Source organism: Caretta caretta, chromosome 7 (genome assembly GCF_965140235.1).
Source record: "Caretta caretta isolate rCarCar2 chromosome 7, rCarCar1.hap1, whole genome shotgun sequence".
Classification (NCBI taxonomy): Eukaryota; Metazoa; Chordata; order Testudines; family Cheloniidae; genus Caretta; species Caretta caretta.
The window spans coordinates 137,187-153,429 of NC_134212.1; the positions used below are offsets into that span (position 1 = coordinate 137,187).

The 16,243-nt window shown below is 44.3% G+C and overlaps 1 protein-coding gene across 14 annotated transcripts in view; it reads left to right on the forward strand.

Annotated features, from left to right (window-relative positions):
* PLXNB1 (plexin B1) overlaps nucleotides 1–16,243 on the forward strand; it is a 210,951-nt gene that overhangs the window by 32,563 nt on the left and 162,145 nt on the right. For 4 of the 14 annotated variants that reach the window (XM_075130150.1, XM_075130151.1, XM_048859515.2 and 1 more), the window contains exon 2: nucleotides 11,436–11,575. The exons of the other annotated variants lie outside the window; for them this stretch is intronic. The gene's annotated coding sequence lies outside the window, so the exon portion shown is untranslated. The remainder of the gene's footprint in view (nucleotides 1–11,435; nucleotides 11,576–16,243) is intronic. 14 annotated transcript variants of the gene reach the window in all.

Sequence of the window (16,243 nt, forward strand, 5' to 3'; positions counted from 1 at the left end):
CAGCATCATCTAGTCTAACCCCCTGCCAAGATGCAGGATTTGCCAGATCTGTCCTCATAAGTCTGTACAAACTGATACAGCTCTGTCTTATGGATTGACTACATATATCAGCATAACCCCCAGTTAAGCTCCCACTCCTCCCAGACCTGTTATCACAGAACCAGGGACAGGTACTTCACTCAGGCTTGGTATTACCGCAACTGCCTGCGTGGATGCTGGTTGGATGAGTACCATGGAAAAGGACTGCTTGTCACTTGTCTAGGATATCCTGGCACAAAGCGGGAAACACCATTCTTAAGAAGAACCTACTCTGCAAAGTGGAAGAGGTTTTCCATATGGGCAGCCCAACAGCACATGGTGTCTGAACAGGCCTTATGCCTAAGATCCTGGACTGTCTATTGCAGTTGAAGCATTCTGGACTGCCTTTCAGATCAGTGAAGGTCTCTTTCATGGTGATCTCAGCATACCATCCTCCAGTAGTCACTCTCTCTATCTTTTCTCATTTAGTGGTATCAAAATGTCACGGTCCGAACAAGGGCAGTCGGGACCAAGGGTCAGAATATGATCAAACCGGAGGCTGGGAGTAACGGAGGAGTTCATAGGTTCCAGGCCAGGATTGATACCAAGAGTCAGAGTCCAGTTTCAGGGTCTGAGTCAGGAGGTGAAGTCCAAGTCATGCCGAGGTCAAAGCCAGGAATTCAAGCGTGTGGAGCAGGAATGGTCGTGGCAGCTACAAGAAATCCACCATGTTACCTAGACACTTTCTGGAACGTGCCTTGCATTTATATAGGGCAGGGAGCCAATCAGGAGCCATGAGACTTCGGCCTGTCAAACCCCTGAAGGCGGGACTTCCAATGGTCTGTGTCCACAGTGGGTTGTGAGGAATGGAGTGCAAGCCAGTTACAGGTGCTGCTGGGTGGCAGTTCTGCAGGCCTGGGTTCTAGACCCACAGGGCCTTACACAAAATTGTTCATGAGCCTGATACGTGCTTATCCACCAGTCACACAACCAGTTCTGGCTTCAGACCTCAGAATCCTCCTTTTGCAACTTAATGAAGCCACCATTCAAGCCCCCTATGGAGTGCTCCATCTTATCCTTAAAATGTTTTCCTGATGTGTGTCACTTCAGCTAGGAGACTGAGCAGGCTACAAGCTCTCTTTGTGGGGCTTCCCTATGCCTCTTGTCAGTGCTGTCTTGCCTTGGTGCAAACATGACTGGTTCATGCCAAAGCCCGCTTAGGGGCACGCGTCCTCTGTCAGCAGGCACGTCTGCAGTACATTGCGACAACACATCCAATTGTATCTGGAATCTTTGAGAGTCCATCAAAATTGCAACTTGCAATGTTAGAACTCTTCACGGGCATGGGCATCAGGTTGCGCTCTCATGTGAAATGGACCCTCTTGGTATATCAATTGCAGGACTAACAGAAGCAAGGCTGTTAGATCACGGATGTCACGAGGTGGAAGATTCTTTACTTCTGTATTCTGGCGGCCCCAATCATTTATATGGGGTAGCACTACTACTGTGAGGTGAGGCTGTCCTCCCTGACAACCTGGACGCCCATGTCTCCTCATTTACTTACTGCACGTCTTAAACATCGGCACGGTTACTTCACTGTAGTAGTAGTCTATGCACCGACAGAGGAATCTGTTGACTTAAAGATAACTTTTATGATCAATTGGAACATCTGGTATGCACAGTTCCTCCACGTGATAATCTCATGATCCTGGGTGACCTAAATGCAGTTACTGGCTATCTGAGAACTGGGTTTGAACAGGTCATTGGTCATTTTATGGTTCAGGCACTCCCAATGATAACTCTTGCCGCTTGCTTACATTCTGTGCCTTCCAGAATCTTTCTATTCTTGGGTCATGGTTCAAGCAGCGACGTATACACCAGATGTCCTGGGTCTCTCATGATGGCGTCACTCAGAAGGAGTTGGACCACATCATTACATGCAATAGGCCTGTCTTCGACTCCTGTAGAGTATATCATAGTGCGGAATGTGTGGTGAACACAGATCACCATCTCTAATCCAGTCCAGCAGAGTGGTAGGGACGCCTATGTGCTTTAAGGCCTTCCATAACATGTCACGGTCTACAGAATAAAATGCAGCCTTAAGATCAGCATACGCTACCTGCAAGGGCTTCCTGAACTTGCAATGTATTTCCAACAACAAGCAAAGGGCCAAAATGGTTTCTAATATGGACCTGTTCTTCGTAAAGCCTGACTGTTGGGGACGACGCTGCTCATATAGCAAAGGCCCCAGGTGTGTGCTGGCAAAACATGCACAAACACCTTCCCTGGAATGGAGAGCAAGGTGATCGGCTTGTAGCTCTTACATTCACGGCGTGGTCCCTTGCCCTTATAGAGTGAGATCACAATACCGTCCTTCCTGTCAGTTGGCAGGGTTCCAGTTCTCCACACCAGACGAAAGATGGCCAGAAGTGATTCTGCTACAGGATCAATAGCACATTTTAGCAGCTCTGAGGGGATGCCATCAGCAGCAGCTGCGCATCCATTTTTCTGTTTAGAGATGGCACACTTCACTTCATCCAATGTTGGTGCATCAGTACAAATGTCTGGATCTGGAAGCGCAGTGACTGCCAGATCATCCAGCTCTGAACAAGCAGCAGCTGGAGGATGGTTCAGGACACACTGATGATGTTCCACCCAGCATGAGAGAATGTAGTCATCAGGTCCCCAGCCTGTAGTGGTGCATGGGATTCTTCTGTCCTAAGTGCAGGACTCTGCACTTGTCCTTGTTGAACCTCATCAGATTTCTTTTGGCCCAATCCTCCAGTTTGTCTAGGTCACTCTGGACCCTATCCCTGCCCTCCAGCATATCTACCTCTCCCTCCAGCTTAGTGTCATCCGCAAACTTGCTGAGGGTGCAATCCATCCCATCGTCCAGATCATTAATAAAGCTGTTGAACAAAAGCAGCCTTGGGACCAATCCCTGGGGCACTCCACTTGATACCGGCTGACAACTAGACATGGAGCCGTTGATCACTACCCGTTGAGCCTGACAATCTAGCCAGCTTTCTGTCCACCTTTTAGTCCATTCATTCAATCCATACTTCTTTAACTTGCTGGCAAGAATACTGTGGGAGACCGTATCAAAAACTTTGCTAAAGTTAAGATATATCACATCCACCGCTTTCCCCATATCCACAGAGCCAGTTATCTCATCATAGAAGGCAATCAAGTTGGTCAGGCATGACTTGCCCTTGGTGAATCTATGTTGACTGTTCCTGATCACCTTCCTCTCCTCCAAGTGCTTCAGAATGGTTTCCTTGAGGACCTGCTCCATGATTTTTCCAGGGACTGATGTGAGGCTGACCGGTCTGTAGTTCCCCGGGTTCTCCTTCTTCCCTTTTTTTAAAGATGGCCACTATATCTGCCTTTTTCCAATCGTCCAGCACCTTCCCCAATCACCACAAGTTTTCAAAGATAATGGCCAATGGCTCTGCAATCCGATCAGCCAATTCCCTCAGCACTCTCAGATGCATTAGATCTGGACCCATGGACTTGTGCATGTCCAGCTTTTCTAAATAGTCCTTAACCTGTTCTTTCACCTCTAAGGGCTGCTCACCTCCTCCTCATACTGTGTAGCCCGGGACAGCAGTGTGGGAGCTGACTGGGTCTGTGAAGACCAAGCCAAAAAAAGCATTGAGTACTTCAGCTTTTTCAACATCATCTGTCACTGGGTTGCCTCCTCCATTCAGTAAGGGTCCCACGCTTTCCCTGACCTTTTTTTTTCTTGTTGCTAACATACCTGTAGAAACCCTTCCTGTTACCCTTCACATCCCTTGGTAGCTGCATCTCCAGTTGTGTTTTGGCCTTCCTGATTACACTCCTGCATGCTTGAGCAATATTTTTATACTCCTACGTAGTCATCTGACTGAGTTTCCACTTCTTGTAAGCTTCTTTTTTGTGATTAAGCTCACCGAAAATATCACTGTTAAGCCAAGCTTGTCACCAGCCATATTTGCTGCTATTTCTGCACATCGGGATAGTTAGTTCCTGCGTCCTCAATAAGGCTTCTTTAAGATATAGCCAGCTTTCCTGGACTCTTTTCCCCTGCATATTAGCCTCCCCAGGGGATCCAGCCCATCAGTTCCCTGAGGGAGTCAGTCTGCTTTTCTGAGGTCCAGTGTCTGTATTTTGCTACTCCCCTTTCTTCCTTTTGTGAGGATCCTGAACTCAACCATCTCATGGTTACTGCTGCCGAGGTTGCCACACACTTCTGCTTCCCTTACCAATTCTTCCCTGTTTGTAAGCAGCAGGTCAAGAAGAGAATGGCCCCTAGTTCGTTCCTCCAGCACTTGCACCAGGAAGTTGTCCCCAACACTCTCCAAAAACTTCCTGGATTGTCTGTGCACTCTGTACTGGTCTCCCAGCAGATGTCAGGGTGATTGAAGTCCCCTATGAGAACCAGGGCCTGTGATCTGGAAACTTCTGTTAGTTGTCCGAAGAAAGCCTTATCTACCTCATCTTCTTGGTCTGGTGGTCTGTAGGAGACGCCCACCACAACATCACCCTTGTTGCTCTCGCAACGTACGTTGACCTGTGCAAGACACAGTTGGTGTATGTGCTTATGAAATTTAAGTGACTATTCTTTCCCTTTCAAAGGTTCTTTTCCCTGTATTTATAATGTTTCATTCAGGTCTGTTTATGGAAACCAAATTCACCTTTATTACTTCACAACATATGCTGGCTGGGGCTGACATCATTCACAGATAATAGCAATTGGTGCATTTGCAATGTTTACACACCCACACCCACACCCACACCCACACCCACACCCACCCACACCCCCACCCACCCATTGCCAGGTTCATACCAGGATGCAAAGCAACAACACCCGCAGAGCATACTACAGCAGCACACGTTACTGTGGCTCACTATTAAAGTGGTCTTCCAAAGCCTCCCTGAGCAGTACAGCTCCTTGCTGATCTCTTCCTATAGACATGTTTCAGAGTAACAGCCGTGTTAGTCTGTATTCGCAAAAAGAAAAGGAGTACTTGTGGCACCTTAGAGACTAACCAATTTATTTGAGCATGAGCTTTCGTGAGCTACAGCTCACTTCATCGGATGCATACCGTGGAAACTGCAGCAGACTTTATATACACACAGAGAATATGAAACAATACCTCCTCCCACCCCACTGTCCTGCTGGTAATAGCTTATCTAAAGTGATCATCAAGTTGGGCCACTTCCAGCACAAATCCAGGTTTTCTCACCCTCCACCCCCCACACACAAATTCACTCTCCTGCTGGTAATAGCCCATCCAAAGTGACAACTCTCTACACAATGTGCATGATAATCAAGTTGGGCCGTTTCCTGCAAAAATCCAGGTTCTCTCACCCCCCTCCAAAAAACACACACACAAACTCACTATCCTGCTGGTAATAGCTCATCCAAAGTGACCACTCTCCCTACAATGTGCATGGTAATCAAGGTGTAGCTCACGAAAGCTCATGCTCAAATAAATTGGTTAGTCTCTAAGGTGCCACAAGTACTCCTTTTCTTTTTCCTATAGACATGGTATCTGGCTGCTCAAAATCAGCAGACCACCGTTCCACCTCAGTCTTCCACTGAGGCAGTTATTTTTCCCACTTATAGGCAGCTATAACCATTGCGAAACTTTTTTCTCTGAAGTTTAATCTCATGTGTAGATCGTGCCAGTGGCCTATCAAATAGCCTAAGGCACATTCAATCGTCATTGTGCACCTTGCTACTGTTGTGGTGGGCAGTATACAGCTTCATGAGCTACAAGAGTAAGGAGTAGACAAGCTCTCCCTTGATCACTATTACCATTTCAACATCCCCAATGGTAATCCTCTGGTCTGGAAAGAAAGTCCCTACTTGCAGCTTTCTGAACAGGCCTGTGTTCTTAAAGATGCATGTGTCATGCACCTTCCTTCACCAGCCAACGTTGATAAAACTTCCCTGGTGATCCACCAGCGCTTGCAATACCATAGAAAAGTAACTTTTTCTTTTGATGTACTCTGTGGCAAGGTGGTCTGGTGCCACAGTAAGAATGAATGACCTCTATTGTTCCACTGCAGTTTGGGAATTCCACTGCTGCAAAACCATCCACTGTCTTCCGCACATTGCCTAGAGTCACAGTCCTTTGTAGCAGGATGCTATTAATGGCCCTGCATACTTGCATCACAGCAACCCCCATGATGGATTTCCAAGCTCCAAATTTGATTCCAACTGGTTGGTAGCAATCTGGCTTTGTAAGCTTCCACATAGTGATTGCCACTCACTTCTCCACTGCCAGTGCAGATTTCATTTTGGTGTTGCTGCGCTCCAGGGCTGGGGCGAGATCTGCACACACATCCAGGAATGTGGCCTTGTGCATCCAAAAGTTCTGCAGCCACTGCTCATCATCCCATATCTGCATAACGATGCAATTCCACCAGTAAATGCCTGTTTCCCGGGTCCAGAACTGGCACTTCACCATTTGCAGCTGCTCCGTGAATGCTGCCAACAACTTTGAATAGTCATGTTCCCCACGGATCTTCTAGCGACTCTGCAAATACTACAGGCACCCCATTCTCGCAATGCTTATCACAATAGTGCAGAGCTGTGCAGGATCCATGCTTGTCAAACCATGCATCCACCATCTGTGTGAGATTACATTCCATATGCCTTATGAAAATATGCTTATGATATGAATGACATAACTGAGATGTACTTTATACAGGATGGCTCATGTGAGATCATTGGAAAGGTTATGATTTACTGAATGTGATTATCCAACTTGTATGTATCTGTATCTGAAGTTAGGAATATTGACTATATGTATCTGTATTTCAACTATGCTACTTTGGCTGACACCCACTGCTAGCACTTCAGGTACAACAATGGAAAAGCCAGACAGGGCGGATGGCCCATCAGTGAGGACAATGAACTGTGAAAAGCTTGGCCTTCCTGTGGACACTCCATACTGCCGCTGACTCATGGACGCTCTGATCCTACAGAGTCAGGTGCTCTTGTCACCTGATACTAAAACATTACCTGGGACTTCTTGTAACTTTTCACTGTAAGGGAAGGGGAAAAGGGGTCAAGTTTGGGAAACCAAGGATTCCCATCTTATGTAAATCCTATTTACGGGTGGGGAGGAAGGCAAACATGACTCCTCCTCTCCCTGGCCTGTCTGCCCAAGACGATAGACTGCAAAAGGGAAGGCAAGGGTGGTGGTGGGGGGGAGTATAACTGGAACTCTGAACCACAGAAACTTTGCAAACTGCCTGCAACAACATCTAGGGTGGGAAATACTATTTGTAACCAATTTCTTTAGTGAAACTAGCTTAGTTTGTGTGTTCGATTTCATTTGCTTAGTAATCTGCTTTGTTCTGTTTGTTACCCCTTTTTTTACCACTTAAAATCTGCCTTTTTATAGTTAATAAAATTTGTTTTGTTTATTTAAACCCAATTTCTGTGATTTCTAACCGGGGGGGGGAGGGGCAAGAAGTGTGCACACCTCTCCCTACATTGATGGAAGGGATGAATTTCATAATATATCTTTGGGTCTGCACTCCAAGGGAGGTGGACATCTGCATCCTGGAGCAAGTACCTTAAGCTGAGTCTTCCCAGAGCTGATCTGCAACTGGGTATGGCCCTGCCTGTGTGTATGTTAGAGAAGGCTTTAATAGCCTGGCTTAGCAAGACAGGCTAAAGGGGGCCAATGCTGGCAGAACAGGTAGACTCAATGATATCTCAACACATCAGGGGGCTTCCCAAGGGGTTCAACCCGTCACACATGGGTTTGTGGGGCTGTTGAAAAAAGGCGCAAAACATTATGCGATGCAGATAAAATTATGGGATTGAGAAAACTGCATTATGGGACTTTGAAATCATTTTTCCAGTCACCACTGCATGACACGTTTGTCCCCATGAGGCATTGCAAACTCTTCCCAAAATATCCTCTATAGATGGTGGCAAGTTGCACAGTGGGATAGCTGCCCAGAGTGCACTGTTCTCTGCACCGACGTGAGCGCTGGTAGTAAGGACGTGCACCGCCAACACACATTGTGTAGTCTGGACCACAAAAGCTATTTAATTACTTTTGTGACTGGATGTCGACTTAACTTAGGTCAACTTAATTTTGTAGTGTAAACTTGCCCTAAGGTGATGCAACACCTAACTTTTAGGTGTCTAGAAAATCATAGGGGTTTAATGCAGCTTAACTAAGGGTATGTCTACACTGAAAACCTACCCAGCAGCTGCACTATCTAAGGCAAAAGGAGGGGGGGTTCTGTCAGTGTAGGTAAGCCATCGTCCCAAGAGGCGGTCCCTAGGTTGATGGAAGAATTCTTCTGTTGACCTAGTGCTGTCTGCACCAGGAGTTAGGTTGGCTTAACTACACCATGCGGGGATGAACCATCTTAATTTTCTAGTGTAGACCAGGCCTAATCTACTTCAATGTGGATTAGTTAAATTGCATTAAATCCCTGTGTGGACACTCCAATTCAGAATTTCTTTGGAAGTGAATTAAGCTAAACAACATTAAGGCCACTTTAATTCCAAAGGAGATCCACACAGTGGTTTAATGCAATTTAACTAATCCCACTTTAAATTCATGCCTTTAGGGCTGTTCTACACTAGAAAAATAGGTTGACTTTTCTGCATCGCTTAGAGGTGCGAAAAATTCATACCCCTGAGAGATGTAGCTAAGCCTACTTAGCCCCAGTCTAGACAGTGCTAGGTTGAGGGAACAATTCTTCTTCCATCGACCTAGCTGCTGCCTCTCAGAGAAGTGGATTTACTGCAGTGGTGGAAGAACCCCTTCTGTTGCTCTAGTAAGTGTCTACAGCACAGCACTACAGTGGAGTTGCTGTAGTGTTGCTAGTGTAGACATATCCATAACTAATTCAGACTAACTTTCCCTGCGTGTTCTATGTAGACAAGTGCTTAGGTGCATAGTATGTTTAGATGCTTACAGGATTCAGCAAGAGTTTTATCAATCACAGTGGAGCCTAAAGGTGGGATTTAGGTGCTTAAATACCTCTGTGAATATAGCAAGAGTGCCTAGGCTCTGGGCACCTCTTGAAGAACTGAAAGAGTACCCATAATCCCCCTCCCTATTTGTATAAAATATGGGATAACGTGAACCAGTTACTGGATCATGAAGTTCAATAAGAGATCTAGTGGCTCAAATTAGCTTTTGGGGGAACTAGTTGGATGTTATATCATTGTGTTCAAACCCACAAGGTTTTGTATGAGAGTTTTACTAAATGAGGCGGGATCCTCTGGAAAATGTAGAGTACAGTTATGTAATTAAAGACTGCATTATAATGCATATACAAAAGGGTAACCTTAATACGGTCACTTCCTAACTTCTATATGCCTGGTTTTTTTTCCAGCCTTAATCGTCTAGAATATTTTTGTCTAGATATAGGTGCAGTAGCAGATTTCAATTTCATCAACACAGATGTATACAAGCATGACTAAAATATGACAAGGTGCTACAAGTATAGGGATGTGTTGTGTATCATTAACTGAGGGCTGGTCTTCACAATGGGGAGATCTACGCAGCAGGGGTAGACTTAGCTGGTCTAATGAAGACGCACTAAATTGACAGCAGATTTCTCTTTGATCAACCCCGGTACTCTTGGAGAAGAGTAAGGGAAGTCTACCGGAGAGCGTTTTCTGTCGACGCAGCGCAGAGAAGACACCAGGGTAAGTCGACCTAAGCTACTTTGACTCCAGCTATGTTATTCACATAGCTGAAGTAGAGTAACTTAAGTCAACTTACCCTGATAGTGAAGACAAGCCCTGAGACAGAATGTATTAAAATATTACCTATGAGCTGTATACAATTCTAAATAACATATCCATGAAGGAACAGAATGAAGGTTTTAATTAAGGCATTTCTTGACTCAAGGGATTCCCAGGGTGGTTTTAATATTGTAGTGTGTTAATGTAGTTTTTGTTCAAAACTACAATCTCTAGATAAGATGGGTGAAACAAGTGTGCTTCATTTCTTACTGTGTTTAAAAATTGCTGAGCTCAGCATATGAAGATAGATTACCTGAGGTGAACTATGCACCCAGTCAGGAAGTATTGATAGATTCTTAAGCCAAAAGGGACTATTGTGATCATCTGTATACAGAACTTTTCCAAAATAATTCCTAGAGAAGACCTTTTAGAAATACATCCAATCTTAATTTAAAAATGGTCAGTGATAGGGAATCCATCATGACCCTTGGTAACTTGTTCTAGTGATTAATTTACTCCTTATTTCCAGTGTGTATTTGCTTAGCTTCAACTTCTAGACATTTGTTTGTGTTAACCTTTGTCTGCCAGATTGAAGAGCCAATTATCAAATATTTGTTCCCCGTGTAGATTGTCATAGACTGTGATCAAGTCCCCCTTTAACTTTCTTTTTTAGCTAAACAGATTGAGCTCCTTGACCCTACCTCTATAAGGCGTAAAGAAAAGGAGTACTTGTGGCACCTTAGAGACTAACCAATTTATTTGAGCATGAGCTTTCATGAGCTACAGCTCACTTCATCGGATGCATACCGTGGAAACTGCAGCAGACATTATATACACACAGAGATCATGAAACAATACCTCCTCCCACCCCACTGTCCTGCTAATGTCTGCTGCAGTTTCCACGGTATGCATCCGATGAAGTGAGCTGTAGCTCACGAAAGCTCATGCTCAAATAAATTGGTGAGTCTCTAAGGTGCCACAAGTACTCCTTTTCTTTTTGCGAATACAGACTAACACGGCTGTTACTCTGAAATCTATAAGGCATGTTTTCTAATCCTTTCATCATTCTTGTGGCTCTTCTCTGACTCCTCTCCAATTTGTTAATAATATATCCTTCTTGAATTGTGGGCACCAGAACTGGGTGCAGTATCCAAGCAGCAGTTGCACCAGTGCTAAATACAGAGGTAAAATAACTTGTTTACTTCTACTTCAGATTTCCCTGTTGGTTCCCAGAATCACATCAGCTGAACATGAGCTTCCACTGTGGCTAAAAGAGCTAATTATCCATCATGACCCCCAAATCTTTTTCAGAGTCACTGCTTCCCAGGATAAGCTATATTCTTTGTTCCTCGATATATACGTTTGCATTTAGCTGTATTAAAATGCATAATGTTTACTTGCACCTAGTTTACTAAGCAATCCAGATAGATTTGTATCAGTGGCCTGTCCTCTTCATTATATACCACTCCCCCGATTTTTGTGTAATCTGCAAACTTTATCAGTGATGTTCTAATGCAAGAGTAGTCAATAGGTGGACTGTGAGCCAAATCTGGACCGCCAGATGCTTTTGAACAAACAGCAAAATCTTTTTTTAATTTATTATGATCATTGTTGTTGTTGCAGTGTGAAAAATGTTTCTCTGGACCTTGACTGTATCTTGACAAAAAATAAACTATCTCTGTTTAATGTTTTCTTCCAGGTCATTGATAAAGATTTTAAATAGCGTAGGGCCAAGAAACAATCTCTGCAGGACACCACTGGAGAGAGACCCACTTGATGACGATTCCATATTTACAGTTACACTTTGAGATCTGTCAGCCAGTTTTTAATCCTTCTAAGGTGTGTTTTGTTAATTTTATATCATTCTGGTTTATCAATCAAAATGTAATGTGGCATCAAGTCAAACAGCTGAAAGAGGTCTAATATGTTATGTCAACACTATTAACTTTATAAACCAAACTTATAATTTAATTTAAAAAAAAAAGGTATAGTTAGTTTGACAGAATCTATTGATCATAAACCCATGTTGATTTGCATTAATTATATTACCCTCCTTTAATTCATTATTAATCAAGTCCTATATCAGCTGCTCCATTATCTTGCTAGGGATCAATGTCAGGCCTAAAATTACCTGAGTCATCCCATTTTACATTTTTAAAAATTGCACAATATTCGCTTTTCCCAGTTATCTGGAACTTTGCCAGTAGTCTAAGACTTACTTCAGAGTGGTAGCTGTGTTAGCCTGTATCAGCAAAAAGAACGAGGAGTACTTGTGACACCTTAGAGACTAACAAATTTATTTGGGCATAAGCTTTCATGGGCTAAAATCCACTTCATCGGATGCATGCAGTGGAAAATACAGTAGGAAGATATATACACAAACAGAGAACATGAAAAAATGAGTGTTGCCATACCAACTCTAATTAGACTAGTCAATTAAGGTGGGCTATTATCAGCAGGAGGAAAAAAAACCTTTTTGTAGTGATAATCAGGATGGCCCATTTCAAACAGCTGACAAGAAGGTGTGAGTAATAGTAGGGGAAAAAATTAGCATGGGGAAGTAGTTTTTACTTTGTGTAATGACCCATCCACTCCCTATCTTTGTTCAGGTCTAATTTCATGGTGTCCAGTTTGCAAATTAATTCCAGTTCTGCAGTTTCTCGTTGGAGTCTGTTTTTGAAGTTTTTTGTTGTTGAAGAATTGCGACTTTTAGGTCTGTAATTGAGTGACCAGGGAGGTTGAAGTGTTCTCCAACTGGTTTTTGAATGTTATAATTCTTGGCATCTGATCTGTGTCCATTTATTGTTTTGCGTAGAGACTGTCTGGTTTGGCCAATGTACATGGCGGAGGGACACTGCTGGCACATGATGGCATATATCACATTGGTAGATGTGCAGGTGAACGAGCCTCTGATGGTGTGACTGATGTGATTAGGTCCTATGATGGATATGTGGACATACTCGTAGCCCGGCAGAAGAGTCTGTCCTATCTCAGGGCCTCTCCTTCTACCCTTCCACCCCTCCACTGAGCACACCGCCACTCTGCTTCTCCCTCCCTCCCTCCCAGGCTTGCCACGCCAAACAGCTGATTCGTGGCAAGCCTGGGAGAGAGAGAGAGAGGGAGGGGGGAGAAGTGGAGCGACAGCACCGTGCTCAGAGGAGGAGGCGGAGTGGAGGTGAGCTCAGGCGGGGGGGGCGCGGGGAGGGCAGCAGCAAGTAACCGAAGGGGGGGCGCAGAGGGTCTCAGGGGACAGGGAGCAGGGGGGTTGGATGGATTGGGGGTTCTGAGGGGTCAGTCAGGGGGCGGGAAGTAGGTGTGGTCGGATAGGGGGTGGGGCCAGGCTGTTTGGGAAGGCACAGCCGTCCCTACCCGGCCCTCCATAGTAAGATTACCTCCATGGTAAGATTTTTTGGCAACCGAGGGCCATGTTATATCTGGGTAAAGGTGTAGTCATTACTGTCAAATTTCCCTTTCTTCCATTTGTTATATATTTTTTTATAGCTGCATTTACTTTTTTTTTTTAACCGGCACAGTCTTGTTCCTCAGTTGGGATTGTGGCTTTTTGAGCATCTGCTAAGATGTTCTTAAATGATTCCCAATGATCATTTGCATTTTTCTGATTAAATTCTTCCTCCCAGCTGATTTGGCTCATAATTGTTTTCAACTTTGTGAAATTGATCCTATTAAAGCACCAAGGTATATTTTTTATATCGATCCATCCATCCATCCATCTACAGTATTGTGGGATGACTCAAAAAATTGCAGCTGAGTTACGGACAAACCATGGAAAGTCTGGAAAAGTAATAATAGAACTTTGGAAAAGGGTTGACAACAGGAGCCCACGGCTGAGAGCGGGGGCTCCCGCGGTTGGCAGCCCAGGGCTGAGAGCGGGGGCTTCTGCTGTCAAAATTGCAGTAGAAGCCTAATATTGTGGGATTTTCAATTTCTGTAATATAGCAAATTAAGTAGGGATGTGTGTGTGTGTGTATATATATATATAGAATATAAAAAAAAATTATAATTATTACTGGTCTGGACTTTATTCTGCTTGCACATTAGAAATTTGATCTAGCCATGATCGCTTGTACCTAACTACCATTAACTTTTAGTTCTGTGATCAGTTCCTCTTTATCTGCTAGGAAAAGGTCTAATAATTCCTCCGTTTTGGCTGCAACACTTTTTGAGTTTGGAAATTGTCATCTATAGTGCCATATAATGTCCATCTATAATTTAGCAATGCCAAGAATGTTGTTGTACTGGCAGCATGAGCCCTCTAGCTTATGCTACTCAAATTGGAGTCCACCATGATTATGCAGGTTTTTTCTTACATGTTGTAGATAGGTGCATAATAGTGTCGTCATTCTATGCCCTACTGTGATTTGGTGGTCTGTAGTTGACACCAGCTAGTACCTATCTCATGCTTAATCTGTTAGGACAATGAGCTGTAAGCATTCAGGATAATTTCATTCCAAGTTATTAGGTTCCAAGTTGGAAACAGTTAATGCCTTTTTTGACATAGAGGGCCCACACCACCTTCCCTTTTGCCCACTCGATCCTTTCTAAATAGGTTGTAACCATTGATTTTAACATTCCAGTTGTGTGAATTATCCCACCATGTTTCAATAATATCAACGAGAGCAAATTTATGCTCTTGTTTAATACTAATATTAGGGGTCTGGGTATCAGCAGTTCAAGAATTTCCTCTCCATGTCCTTTAGTCCCTTGATTAATTTTCTTCTCAACATCTCAATTTTGTGCTAACTGAGCACTCAATCTTTCATCTTTTTACCCTCTCCATGTGCTGTTAGTTTAACCCCTCCTGACTAGTCTAGCCAGCCTGTCCCCAAAGAGATTGGTCGTCGTCCTACTGAGGTGGAGGCCATTCTATCTATATAGCCCCCTCTCCCCACAGAAGGTGGACCAATGTTCCACAAAACCAAAGCCTTCCACTCTGCACCACTTACTTAGCCAATGATTCACTTCCAGAATCTTCTGACTTCAGTCTGACGTTGCTAGAGGGAAGGAGATGAGGCAAATGGTGAGGGACTGAATTCCTGTCTATATATGTATGAACTTATCTCTTTCAAGCAATGCTTAAGGCTGATTTTTACACTGGCTTTAGAGTTCGAAGGCAGTGGTGCTAGGAGTGGTAATGTACAATCTTGCCATTATTGGTGCAAGAGCTTTTCCTATCCCTCTGGAGCAGCCTCCTTTATGTATTTGACCCAGAGACTTCAGTATCTCCACCATCCTTGGCTTTGAGGCCTGAATGTGTCTCCCCTCTCCTGCTCTGTTAAGAAAAAAATAGAATTCACTTTGAGGGGACAGTGTGTATAAAAGAAGCTATTGAAAAACAAGCATAAATAAAATTAAGGTTGGGAAACTTATATTGATAGGGAGCAACTATGAAAAGTATTGGATGGGTGGGTGGAGTTGTAGCAGGAGACTAGGATGAGATTGCTGTGGGTCTGGGATGGATATTGGAGGAGTGTGATTTACAGTAATAAATGTCATCACTTCCAAGTGCTGTTGCCTCCAAATCAAATTCTGTTCTTACTTCTGTCTCCAACCTTCTTTGCAATTTATATAAATAGCTAACACCCATCCTATTAGTGGCCTTTGTGGTGAGCTATTCCAAGGGCGAGTTCCTGTGCTACTGCTAAGCCCAAATCGCTGAGCTCTAGCCTTGATAAGAGCTGCTCTGAGCATTTCTGTGATAGGAACCTTCCAAGCTCAACTGCTTTTGCAGAGTTTGGGAGAGGGCAGCTTCTCTTGTGGAGGGGACTTCCACAGCCATACAGGCAATTATCCCTTGGCTGGAAGAAGGAATCCAAGCTCCCTGGAAGGGAGGGTTTGGGGGATGGGGAGGTTCAGTGCAGTTGGCTAAGAGTTTGGCCTTAATTCCCTGACATTCTCTCCATTTGCCTTGGGTACCAGGCAGTGACAGTTTGTGGGCAGCTGGCCAAGCTGTGAAAGGAAGAGCGTGTGAGGCCTTCAGTTTTCACATGCTTTATCAAACTGCAAAGAATGGTGTTAGATTTAACCAGCATCATACAGGCTAGGAGAATGGGGATGCTAACCTTAACTCCTGAAGTGCTGGATGTGTGAGGAGGAATTGATCTGGCAGGACCATATGAATGAGGTTCTGAGCAGGTCTGATGGGAGGGCTGTGAACAGAGAAGGTGAAGGGTATTCAGGTCTCTGACCAATGAACTGAACGGTTTCCACTGTACCTCTCTTGTGAGGAAAGGTGACAGTCCCTGGGATGGACATTGCTGGACAGCTTTGTATGAAGATGCAGGAGTGGTGAGATGAAAAGAACCCTTTTCCTTCCCCACTTGTCTGCTCAGTGTCAGTCTGGTCAGTAGGAAGCGCTATACTGTGATGGGGCTGTTGCAGGAGAGTCCCTTAGCAGGGACTGAATGGGTGGTTGATAAGAGTAATCACAAGGCAGTGGGTCTAACCACTCCACTTCCTCGTAGCATTTTGCTTGTGGTGAAGGGAAGA